General features: G+C 41.3%; 1 long non-coding RNA gene across 1 annotated transcript; it reads right to left on the reverse strand.

Annotated features, from left to right (window-relative positions):
- Window positions 1–1081: 1081 nt before the first annotated feature.
- Window positions 1082–13355, reverse strand: LOC137544452 (uncharacterized). Its single transcript, XR_011025868.1, has 3 exons — window positions 13240–13355; window positions 4581–4677; window positions 1082–1906 (listed from the first exon to the last, which is right to left on the reverse strand). It is a non-coding gene; the product is annotated as an uncharacterized lncRNA (long non-coding RNA).
- Window positions 13356–13877: the final 522 nt, after the last annotated feature.

Consider the following 13877-nt stretch of genomic DNA (forward strand, 5'->3'; position numbering starts at 1 on the left):
GCAATCAATGTCCATTGATCAGTTCTTAGCGTGAAAATTCCTTCCATGAAGAGGCTGAATAAATCTTGGCATTTCCAACATAACAATTAATGATTAACAACTCCTCTTCTATAAGGGGATACATCACAAGCCATTATTATTGGTCATAAGGGCTTGGTTGAAGCCTCATGTTATTTTGATTGAAAAGTAGTATCTGTTCTGGACTTGCATGAAGTCTTCTGGCATCTTCCTTGAATAATTTTCATAACTTGATTGCAGACTGATGTCCACCTGTGTTCTAAACATGATTGCACTCTTTAAAGAAGAAAAGTTGCTCCAGTTGTCTTCTCTTTTTGTGCCCTGACATTAAACTGATGTAACCCCATCAACCGCTCTTATATTTATGCATATGGGGAGGTTATGCCAGTGGCAAACAGGCCTTAATTTAGTTCTTAAGTGACACATGAGAAACACTCAATCAGATGATGAAGGGCTATCATTGAATCATGAAGTAACACTAAAATTGATCATTTATACACGAGTTAATAAATATGTGTCAATGCACAAAAATATGGGCAAAATAAATGCAAATCTTTAATTGTGTGCGTTTAATGCAAGTGAATCATGAGATGCTTTGAAGTCAGCAAAAACCTAAAACTATCAGATAAAACAGGTAAGGAACTGAAGAAGTTTTATAACCATATTGCCAGCGTAAGGTAGGATCTTAAGGTTCACGATACCATAAATCATTACAAATCCAGTATGAACAACATATTCAAGTCAAATAATTATTTCCCTAGGATGAGCCATCAGATACCAAGGTGGCTTATTATGACGCATGGGAAAACTTTTATGAAATTGGTGACCAGTGTAAAATATTGGTAACCCATGGCAACTTATGATGTCAGTGCAGGGTATTATGAAACCTGCGCCAGCTATGACATCAGAGTAAGCCATTATAACACTGGGATAACCAATTATGAAGCCAGTTATTTTGCAGAGTAAAGTATTATAAAACGCAGTTAAGTTATTACAGCATCAGGGAAGATTTCATAAAGCAAATCTAAGTTGTTATGACACTGAGATCAGTGATTATACCTTATGATAAGTCATGACACCAGGGTTAGTTGTAAAGAAGCAAAGAATAATTATAACATAAAGATAAGAAGCCAATCTGAGCAATTATGACATGCAGTTATTCTTTTATAAAGCTTGGCAAAGCTACGGTAAGCTATTATGACATCAAAATAAGCTATTTTAAAGTCAGGTTATGCTAATATGAAGTTCATGTATATTGTGTTTAGCAAGTTACAAGAGGATGGATTTAGGATGGCCAAGAAAATTGCAAGTAGGAAAGAGATTCTGCAGAACCTGCTGATGTGAAGGTGAGGTCACTGTGACCTCCAACATAATTTCCAGCTCTCCCTACTCTCTGTATCTCTGATTAGTATACAGGCTCAGAGATTTATAAAGGCTGTGGTTAGTAGCTAGAGGGGGCAGAGACTTGAATCCATAAAACACATTGCCAGTTTTATACTTTTTCAAGCCCCTAAGCCAACTTGTTGCTCCCTATCCAATAGCAACAGCTCCCTTCCCATTCAATGTGCATCTCTCTCTTCTGTGTGTAACATCCATCTACAGCAGTTACTCTCTTTCGTGTACAGCTCCCTCGACTATCCTCTCTCCTCTTCTATATGTTGCTCCTCATTTTCAGCCTCCCTTTTCCATTTGCGGGCTTCTCTTCAATATTCACCAAGCCCTTTTTCATATCCAGGTGCCCTCCTGGGAAGCAGTCGCTCCAGACACAGGCCTTTGAGGCCTTTCCAGAAATCTGGCCCTGATAATGCAACAAGAATGTCCATAACCATTGGTCCCAATGGCCTTATAGTAATCATCAGTCATTGTACAGTATCAGCAAAAGAACTGCCTATAGAAGACAAGAGACACATTTAGTTGCCAATTTTTTTCAATGAAAACAAAAGTTGACTTTCTTAAAACAGGAAGTATTTGCAATAGTTCAGGTTGGATTGAGCTACAAGATTTCTCCCAGTGCATTACTGCTGAAATATGCAAATTATTCAATGTTGTCCCTGTGAGCTAGCCACACCTCCAGATCCGCTGGAATGCAATGATGTGTCAGCGTTTTAATATTACAGATATTAAATTAGTTGGATTAGTGTGGCTCTATAATATTAAAAAGCTGACATATCATTGCATTCCAGTGGATCTGGAGGTGTGGCTAGCTCACAGGGACAACAATGGATAATTTTCATATTTCAGCAGTGGGAGACATCTCGTAGCTCACTCCAACCTGAACTGTTGCAAATACTTTCTGTTTTAAGAAACCAAACTTTTGTTTTCATAGCATTTTAGTAAGAGGGCTGTTTGGTCCATTGTAGCCCCTTACAGACTCCAATGAGTTCTGGTTCACCATGACCTTGCAGGGTAGTCAATTTTTTCAATAAACACAAAAGATAAAGAAAACTCATCTCCCTCCCCCAATACATCCCACAAACAGACCATAAAATAAACAATTGGGCCCACAGCAGGCAGTATGAGAATTTCAGTTTAGATACAGCAAAAATTGCCTTAACATAGTCAGTCTATTCTTGTCAAAAGGAAGAGCATATCTGACTAAACACTGGTTTGGTTCATTCTGACTAAATATGCATGAACACCACATCTATGGAAAACATTTAGAGAAAAAAATGACAAACCCTTATGTATGTATATCAGAGACACTCACATTAATATCCAGGTTAGGAACGACAGAGGTCGAAGAATCGAGCCAACATTTCCATATTTTATCCAATTTTGCTGGATGACAACAAACCTGATATGTTAGCTTATATAGGGGCAAACACTGGTTGACAAGAGCTTTCTAGACCTCTAGAGCATTGGTCCTCAAACAAAGGCCCGCGGGCCGAATGTGGCCCAACAAGGCTTTTTCACTGGCCCCCAAACACAAAATGTATAACTTATAGATGTGGCCTACTGCACCTTTAAATACCGGCGGCCTGCATATAGAATAGCAGTGCTGGCACCACCCATCCACATACTGTAGAAGCCAGCGAGCAGTCATTTACTGGCTTCCAATTCTGCATCAGGTGACACTGCTGTCCAATTGGACAGCAGCATGTCACCTGAGTATACTTCACCGTCTAGTGCAAAAAGACGTTCTTCGGGTGCTGCATGACTGAGTGGCGGTTGCTGAGAGTTCTCCTCCAGGCATGATTGGGGGGAATCAATATGCCATGTTTTTCAACATAATTTTATGTATGTTCTGCTCCCCCCCCCCCCCTCCCCCCCCCAAGCAGTCTGAAGTATATTGACCCGGCCCTTGACCAAAAACGTTTGGGGACGCCTGCTCTAGAGAGTGAAGTTGTGATGTTTTCCATTTAAGCAATATACATTTCCTGGCATAAAAGAGGACGATTCTCAAGAAAAGCATTTAATGTTTGCCACTTCTCACATTAAACATGATTGCCAGCATACAAGCCTTAAGGAGAAACTTTAGCGAAAAGGGGAAAAAAATAAATCAATTGCAAAGTGAGAAGTTAAAAAATAGGAGATCAAGAAATTATTCATATTTACCATGTAATTTGTTCAAGCAAAATGATCCACAATGAGCCTGCACATAATCATCTTTACTACTGGCAGACAAGTAAAAAAAATAGAGAGCACCAACTGCCATTATTTATAACCACACCCACTAACATTGCGATAGGCTTAAAGTTTTGTTGTTGTTGTTTTTTTATATACATACATATGCACAAACGAGATACTGGTTGCTTGGCAGTTGGAAACAGCTATTTTTCACAATGCAACAAGGTTCACAGACAGGAAACTGATGGGACCTAGGTCCTTACATCACACTGTGGGAGGGGTTTCACCACAATATCAGCCATATAGACCCCCCATTCGAGAAAAGGTAAAGATTTCTCATGGGAAAGAGGGCATCAGCTGCTGATTTGGATGAAGTTCGATCCTTGTTTACAGTTCCTCGTTAAATGAGAGATCAGCAGGAAGTTGCAGAATGGTAGTGAGATAATGGGTGATTGATTCCTGCACAAACACGCTTTTTCACACGCAATGCAGGAAATTGCCTTCAAACTGACCACATTCATAACACCTTGAGTGCCCCCTAGAACCCAGGCAATTTTACAGGCGTGTAATATAACTGATGAAACCACTTAACCTGTAAAAATTTGTCATTGACACTGATCACTGAGGGCATATTTGACAGATCAAACTCCAACCAATCAGAATCCTCAAAGACATACACTTCAACTTTCCACCTAGCTTTAGCCTTCTCATATTTTCCAAACCCAACTTGCTTTAGAAAAGGGGACTAAATAGTTATTTCACTCAAAGACATGCAAAGCAATTTATACATTTTGTGTAATGTGTTTTTTTTCTGTATTTTTGGTTGATATTCTGTCTCTCTCCATTAAAATGAAACTACCATAAATATTATAAATGGTTCATTTCTTTCTAAGTGAGCAAACTTACCAATATAGCAGGGAGAGGTTCATAATTATTCCAAACATTGTACATCCGAATCCAAGCTTTTAAAAAAAAAAAAAAACACGCCAACTGACCTTAGGACCATATTACGCATGAGTCCACGTTCACTTCTGATGCAGCAAATTATCACCTCAGATGATTGGACTGACTGTGAATGAGCAGTCGGTTTTCCTGCAGACAAAGGACAAGATATTACATTTTGGGCCCCTTTCTTCAGCAATATATTCTAAGCATCACTGACTTGTTAGATGTGTTTTAACTGTCTATCTATGCTATATTTCATAACTAGACTGCTATTGTTTAATGTACGGTGTGCTTCTGACGTACTTAGTGTCAGTATGGAACTAGCACTGACGTGAGTTCGAAACACGCAATTCATTAAACAACGTAAGATATTAATCTAAATCATGCCAGATAATAATATGAACCACATTTCTTCAAGCCAACAAAGCCTTTTATGGCACAGGAGCCATATTAACTTGTCCTGATGCACAGGTTAATTTGCCTGATAGCCTGATAGCATATCAGTGCTATCGGTCTATTTGATGGATGCCAAACCAATGTACAAGAAAAAGTGTGGGCAAAAAAAAGTAAAATCCCCCTACATAAATCAGACTCTGACCTTCACCTTATATTGGTGTGGATTCCTAAATCTTGGTCTCAGGGATTATCTATCCTTATATAGTGGCTGGATAGTGTAATGGTTTAGGGCTCTACCTCTGACTCACGAGACCCGGGTTCAAATCTTGTCTCTTCCTGTTAAGTAAGCCAGCATCTATTCAGTAAAGAGTTCTTGGGCTAGACTCCCTAACACAGCTACTGCCTACTGAGCGTGCCCTAGTGGCTGCAGCTCAAGCACTTAAACTCAGGAGAAAAGCGCAATATACATGTTATTTGTCTTGTCTATTTAGATCTTGCTTTATTGATAAATAAATAAAAATAATTCAAAACAAGTTTTTCCAGTTGAACTTAACTTCGATATTACCTTTCTAGCCCTATTTGTAACATACGTTTGCTATAAAATTGGACATGATTTACAAACTTAATTGTATGAACAGCTACCACATCTAAAAACCTCCCATCTGATTTGGACTTACAGTCCTGCATTTGGGTGGTTCGTTTTCATTTTGATGTCTTCCTCACACTTACTGCACTGTAGATGCCATTTTGTGATGCTACCAGAGCATATACAGTATATAGTATATTGAAAGTTAACTCTGCCCTCCGGACTATATCAAGGGGCTCCCACTCCATAGGGAATAGGAAAACCAAAATCTGGCAATGTTCCTTATTCACTATGGTGCTGCTCCGATTATGCAGGGTACAGATGGGTGGACAAAAAAATGAGGAAAACAGAGCACGCCAATAGTGTAAAAGAGGATTTATTACCTTCATATTTTTTATCCTAGCATAAGAACATGCAGTCAGTTCTGTCTCCACAACTCCCCTATGCAAATCTCCCACTGCCTATCAGGCTTGCCCCTTCCTTCAACATCTTCAAAACTCACCTCTTCAAGAAGGCCTACCCCACCTCACTGCTGCCCTAACTCTCTCTGCAGAGAGCCTCTCGGTGCAGCCCCCCTTCTTTTGTGTCACCAACCCCTCCCTCTAGAGTTTAAGCCTTTGGCAAGACTTGATTGTGCATTCTACCCACAGAATAATGTGAACTTGTATTATTGTGACTAGGTATTCAGTGTAGGATCTGGCATTGTGCATCCTATTGCTCATTACCTGTATTGTGTTGTCTGTCACCCGTTATCATTGTCTGGAACCTTATTTATTGTACAGCTCTGCATAACATGTTGGTGCTATATAAATCCAATAAATAATGAGAAGAAGAAGCTTTGAATCAACATTTTAAATCCACATTTTGGAGACTTTTGACTGGTTAAAAATGACATACAAATTTGTTTATGATAGCTATGAAATTGCCTAATCTACATTGTAAGTTTCTGATGGGCATATTACAAAAACAAGAGGAATATATGATATTGGGCAGCACGGTGGCGTAGTGGTTAGCGCTCTCGCCTTGCCGCGCTGGGTCCCCGGTTCGATTCCCAGCCAGGTCAACATCTGCAAGGAGTTTGTATGTTCTCCCTGTGTCTGCGTAGGTTTCCTCTGGGTACTCCGATTTCCTCCCACATCCCAAAAACATACAGATAAGTTAATTGGTTTTCCCATAAATTGGCCCTAGACTATGATACATACACTACACAGTACATCCATAGACATGTGACTATGGTAGGGATTAGATTGTGAGCTCCTTTGAGGGACAGTTAGTGACAAGACTATATATACTCTGTACAGCGCTGCGGAAGATGTCGGCACTATATAAATACTAAATAATACTTTAATACTAAATAAATAATATTGGGGTGTACTAGAAAAGGGCTTGGGTTAACCTAGTCATGAACGGTATCTGTATTTCAAACTTTTATGCTGCTTAATTATTCCTTACTTTTACACCTGTATTATATTCCTACCTCATGTGTGGAACAAAAGTATTTGGCAAAGTGTGTTCGGCAATCAATAGATATCCCAGAAATCTCACCTGTGCCAACTTGTGACTGGCTGGGAAATAGGAACCCTCCCTGCTTTTCTGATATCTTAAAAGCCACCCCAGGCCTCTGCAGCTTGCTTTTAATTATGTCATCTTGTTGATAATAGGTACTGCTCAAGTTTCTTTTATAGCCATTAAGGGTCTACAAACTACACCGAGAAACATTTCATATTTCACAATTAAAGTGAGTAAACCTCTCACATTCTTGTAAAAATTTTATAACAATTTTTCATGGGACAACACTAAAGACTTGACACTTTGATACAATGTAAAGTAGTGTACAACTTGTATAACAGTGTAAATGTGCTGCCCCGTCAAATTGAAGGCAACCTGAATTGAGAAGTATATGAAAGTTGCCATATGTATTTCCTTTGCCTAGAAGCCCTGCTGATCTATTTGGCTGCAGTAGTATTGTCTGAAAGCATGCAACTAATCTTGTCAGACCTGACAATAATGTTAGAAACACCTGATCTGCTGCATGTTTGTTCAAGGTCTGTGGCTAAAGGTATTAGAGACAGACAATCAGCAGGATCACCTTAGGTTCCCTTTAACCCAACACACAGTCATTCATGTCTTAACCGGTGGCAACAAAAGTGACAGCATCCCTAAGCGAAGAAAGACTAAGTTGTGCCCAAAGTGTCAATTATTGTGTGTCCACCAATATTGTCCAGCACTGCCTTAATTCTCCTGGACATGGGTTTCACTAGAGCTTCACAGGTTGGCACTGGAATCCTCTTCCACTCTTCTATGATTAAGCTAGTGGCTGTAAGAAAGCTTGGAGATATGCTTCAGAGATGCTCAATAGGGTCTGTAGAAATACTTGGCCAGTTCAACATCATAACCTTAAGTTTCTTTGGCAAGGCAGTGGTTGTCTTGGATGTGTGTTTGGGATGGTTGTAATGTTGAAATACTGCCCTGTGGCCCAGTTTCCAAAGGGAGGGAATCATGCTCTGCTTCACTATGCCACAGTACATGTTGGTATTCATAGTTCCCTCAATTAACTGTAGATCCCAAGTGCTGGCAGCACTCATGTAGCCCCAAACCATAACATTCCCACCACCATGCTTGACTGTAGGTATTCCTCACCTGGTTGTCGCCACAAATAAGTTTATCTTGGTCTCATCAGACCACAGGACATGGTTCCAGTAACATCCTAAAGCTACTTACCCATGTCACAATTTTACCGACAATTTTGCTGATGACCGGTGATTTTTTTCAGCGATGAGCAGTCGTTTACGCAATGTCGCATCATGGGTACAGGCGCACAATCATGCGAATGTCGCTTACCTTCACACTGCAATAAATGACCGTCATGGTGGGTCGGATCTTTAAGATCCACGACAAAACAGCGCAAAGTACTGCAATCGTTTGATTTCCCATTCGCGCCCGTCGTATAACATCGCGCATACCCGCCTGCAGGAAGATGAATCGATGGATGCTCGTCGTGAGAGAGAAATCGCTGGATCCATCTTCCTGTGTTGTAGAGGTGAGTATGAGGCATTAGTCTGCTGTCTTCAGAAAACTGTTTGTGGGCTGGTTTCTTGTGCATCATTTTTAGAAGAGGCTTCCTTCTGGCATGACAGCCATGCAGACCAATTTGATGCAGTGTATGGTGTATAGTCTGAGCACTGACCCCCTACTTTTTCAACAACTGCAGTAATGCTGCCAGCACTCATACATCTATTTGCAAAAGACAACCTCTGTTATGACCAGAACTGATTTACCATGGTGAGGTAGAGAAGATAGCAGAAGATAGCAGCCATAGGCAAGCGGAAGCACAGTTGTGGAAGGGCTGCAGATACACATGTCGTCCCACCCTATCAGCATGTTCTGACCTTCAATAAATGCAGTGTGTTTTAGTATAAGATATGGAGGCAGAGGTTCATGGACCCACTGTTTTATTAGTAAGGTGCCTCAGTAGGGAACCTAAACTGAGAGGGATATGGATGTTTCCTTTTAAACAATACCAGTTGCCTGGCAGTCCTTCTGATCTCTTTGGTTGTAGTAGTGGCTGAATCACAGACCTGAAACAAGCATTCAGCTAATCCAGTCTGATTTCAGTCAGAGCATCTGATCTGCATGCTTTTTCTGGGGCTGTGGTTGAAAGCATTAGAGACACAGGATCAGCAGAAGAGTCAGGCAACTGGTATTATTTTAAAAGGAAAAATCCATATCCTTCTCAGTTTAGGTTCCCTTTAAAAAATTGTGCAAAAACATGCAAGAAATCACATACCGACGTGTGGCATAAATGGTGGTGGGTATGGGGTGAGGAGAGCAGCCTAACAACTGTTTCTCACCTGGCACTTCTTCCAAGGCAATAGCCTCTGAAAAAGCACCAAGGGTCAAACTGTGTAATGCACTAAAACACTTTACTAATAATTATTCTTTAAGATTCAGAGAGTTCTCTGTTGAAAATATGGTGTAAGCGCTCAGCACATGTCCATATCACTCAGGGAAATGAATGAATAATCATCCACCAGGCACCCGTATGGGAGAGAACTCAGCTAGTTGTTGTGACCACCGCTAGATTGGTCAGTGCTCACTCTGGGCACCTTGGTCAGAGGTTTGGCTGTGAAGAAACGCGGAAAAGCCGCCGCATGGACGCAGGATGAGGTGGCTGTTTCCGCGGCTGGCATAGCGGAACGTGGAGAAACCGCCGCGTCAGACGTGCACGGGCCTGCTACTGACAGTCTGACCAGGCGCGGGGAGGCCACCACAAGTGCAGATAGCGGTGCGTCTCACCCCACGTGCAGGCCAGCAGAGACATTACAAAGCGTGACTGGTGTGGCTGGGACTGATAGTCCACACAGGTTCCCAATGAGCGCGCTGAGAGGCAGAGTTTATATGACAGCCAGAAGAAGGTCAGCTGACCAAGCTGGTCACCTGACATTTCCACCACTTTTCATTGGTCCAGCATTTAGGGGAGGCGCTGGAAGCGCTGATGTATATATACTGGGTGTTGGTCATTTCTCTGGTGTCTGGCGTTGCGATCACTACGTGGTAGCACTCAGACCTTGTCAGTATCTGTGTTCTAGCATAGTTTCCAAAGGTGTTGATGATCACGGAGCTCACACCTTAGCGTTAGTAATATTGAACTGTATTATTTGTTATGACCTTCTGCTTGCCTGACTATCCTCCTGAACTCTGATTCTGTACCTTGCTATTTCTGATATCCTGTTGCCAATCTCTGCTCATTCCTGGACTCTGTACCTGCCTCCTGATTCTGTACCTCGTTATTCTGATTCTCCGTTGCCTGACCCTGCCTATTATTGGATTCCGTATCTGCCTTCTGATTCTGTACTTTATCTGTCTGTGTGTTGACGACCTGGCTTGGCCGACCTCGAGAACTAGCCTTACTGTTAGAGGCAGTTCCCAGATCTGTTAGTGACACCCGCTCCTTGGTGTCACTCACGCTCTGTCCTTCCCACATTCTGCTTAGCTCCTCCCCCGGGAGAGTCTAGGCTTACGGAAGGAGCATATTTCTGTGCAGTATTCCTTACTGCCTCTGTACCTACTCCTTAGGTACAGTCCACTAGTGTTACTGTTACACCCAAACACTCATTTCGCTCTCAGGTGTCCAGAGGTTAGTAGATATATCTGATTATCGGTGATACTGCAGATCATCAATAATCGGGTATATTCTGCATTCTCGGTGATACTGCAGATCACCGGTAATCAGACCCTCTCTGTGTTACACCGATCGTTACATTGGCCCTTAAAATCAATTCCTCTCCATCCTCACTACTCAATTCTTCTTGTCCTGCAAGTGGTACCTGCAGGAGACTTCACAATGCTTCTCTCTTTACTTGTCAGTGGAATAACGAATGCTATCTGTAGCACATCTGACATCCACTGCAGCATATCCACCATGTATTCCTCTGTTTAACCCCCAAGAGCTCTTGTGTTATTTTGGAGGGTGTCGATTACACATGGTGGCCATGCTTCAAATATTATTTGCTTTTTCTTTTGCTGCTTGGCATTAAATACTGGATGGTGTAATGGTTAAGGGCTCTGCCTTTGCCGTAGGAGACCTGGGTTCAAATCTCGGCCATTCCTATTCAGTAAGCCAGCACCTATTCAGTAAGGAGTTCTTTGGGCAAGACTGCCTAACACTGCTACTGCCTACTGAGTGCGCTCTAGTGGCTGCCTCGCAAGCGCTTTGAGTCCGACAGGAGAAAAGCGCTATATAAAAAAAGGAATTAAAGGAATTATAATACGATTCTGGAACTCCAGATCTTTTGATAACATATGGTCATGCTAGTTTCTCTGCAGAGGTGGCCAGACAGGACCGTCCCTGCTGAGTTTAGACTAGTGTGTGCACACACCCTTAACCTCCAGAAGTCTTAATTTACTACAGTGATGTTAGATTTGCTGACGTCACATAGCAAAGCATAATGGGAGCAGCGTATCTGAAGAGCAGTGGTGTAATGCTGAGGGGGTCATACTTTCTGACTATCCAGCACAACAAGGCTAAGAGCTGGATAATGGAAGAGGCTACATGGGCTGCCCAGAGCAACTGCAGCTCTGGGCTTCTGATAAGACGCAATGGCAGCGCAGTGCGATGTTGCGCTGCTCTTACGATAGCAAACATTCAGACAGATACTAGACAGACTGGAGTGAGGTAGCCAATAGCAACCGCAGCAATGGCTACCTCGCAAGGACAGGACAGAATCGGCAGGCAATAGCAGAGTCAAAAAGGCAGGCAAAAGTAAATACACGGACAAATATACAATAGATATGATTTCCTAGTGAATTACAATTTACAGCTATCAATGAAACTACAAACTACTGACTAACATATGTATATATCGGTGATGAACCAATATATAACATAAGCCAGGAAGACTGGCTAGGATCTGGAGCAATACAGCGAACAAGGCTAGGCAATACAAAATCTCTATACTAGAAGGAGTACGTATATATGTCCCCGTGGGAAATATATAGTCATAGCGCCACAGGATAACTGAACTGAGACAAGTAATATATATTTTACAATATCAAGGAACCCAGTAACAGCTTAGACAGAGCTGAAACTATGACGGGCCGGGGTCTAACAGGGGAGGCAGACTTTTATGCTGGCATCAGCCAATGGATGCAAGCATGCAAATCTCCACACAGCTGAATGGTAATCATTCAATCCTGAGCTGGCCTGAATACCATTTGCTAGCTGAAAGACCACCATAACAAATGCATGCAGTACTATGTAACAACATGCATGCAGGAAATCCAGGGCTATCTGGCTGTAGTTCAGCTGTAGTAAACCATTGGTGGAATGATGACAGCATTCTGAGCTGCCCAGAACTGCAGAGCAATTGCAAATGACAATGTGACTCATTGCAAACACACAACCAAATGCAGGCTGACAAGCCAGAACTGTCCATCTGCGGCTCCACCTGCAATGGACAGAACATGCTACAGGAGGAATCCTAACAAGTGGGCTGTTTCTTATGAATCATGGCTCAGCAGCTCCACTCACAGTCTAGTGCTGTGAACCACAGTATGCAGAAGCCTGAGAACCCCTCCTCTTTCCCAGAAAAAAAAGATATGTAGGCGCTGCCTGCCAACAGTATTAATTGTCCCTCGCCTACATTGCATTATTTGTATTAAGAAGAAAGCTTTTTACTGTTACTTGATTACATTTCTTAAACTTATACTGGTTAAATTTTGTTTAAAGGTTAGGCCAATACCTACTTTCTCTTTTTAGTGAGTTTTTGGGCACCTTCTACCCCCACACATGTAGACATGTGGCTGCTATGTCATAAGTGAAATGTGTTGCAATAGAGTAAGGAGCTTTTAAGGTACCAGTACAGAAAAGTGTTTTTTTTCACAAGCCCGAGCATTGGTTATACTACTTTCCTTGCTCTAAGTAGCAAACCAGTTGGGAAGCCACCTATTCCATCATCTGTTCATAAGTGACAACCATCCTAATAAATAAACTTTTCTTGTGTGCAGTTATCATCCAGCTATTGCACTTATGTTAGTCTAACACATTTTTTCTACAATTCTCAAAAAAGAGCTTCTTTCTCACTATTTTTCTGTATCAATATAAATGGTATCATCCTGATTTAAAACTTCTTGCTATTTTCTGTGTGCCTGTAACTAAACAGCCCTGCAAGTAAAAGGGTCTCATTGTGACATTCTTGCAATCTCACTTCACTAAAGATTCAAATTACCAGCAAGTTGTCTCTCTTGGAGAGGGGGATGCAGTGTGTTAGAAGCACAGCAGAGGCCCAGACTGGGAGGTCACAGGTCAAGGGGCAGACAAGGGCCAGCTCTCCTTGTAGCTCCATGCACTGAACAGAAAAATAGGCAAACATGAAGACTGTGTATATTGTTAATCCGAACATTTATCTGAACAACAATAAAACCGTAAGTGATGAGCCAAAAGAAAAATAAAGGAAATGTTTGCAGGTTGAAAAACATAATCACAGTATAACAGTCTCTTTTGTTAAGAAACGGTAACATATGTTGTGATTCACTGTGGCTGCAAGACAGGGAAGTAAAAGAATGAAACGAACTGCTTTTTTTGTGTACATCCTTCGATTATGTAGCAACAACTTATTATGCAACAAGTCACACTGTGCACACAATCATTCATAACAAGTGTATGTATATATATATATATATATATATATATATATATATATATATATATATACACACACTATATACACAGTTTATATATCAAGTATTGGATATAGCCAGTTGCTTAAAATGTACCTCCACTTGTTTGATGGCATCCTCAATATGTATAAAAAAAAATAATAATAATTCTGAAAAACAGAAACTGAAAAAAACCAAAAACTTTGTT

This window comes from Hyperolius riggenbachi, chromosome 2, assembly GCF_040937935.1.
Source record: "Hyperolius riggenbachi isolate aHypRig1 chromosome 2, aHypRig1.pri, whole genome shotgun sequence".
Classification (NCBI taxonomy): domain Eukaryota; kingdom Metazoa; phylum Chordata; class Amphibia; order Anura; family Hyperoliidae; genus Hyperolius; species Hyperolius riggenbachi.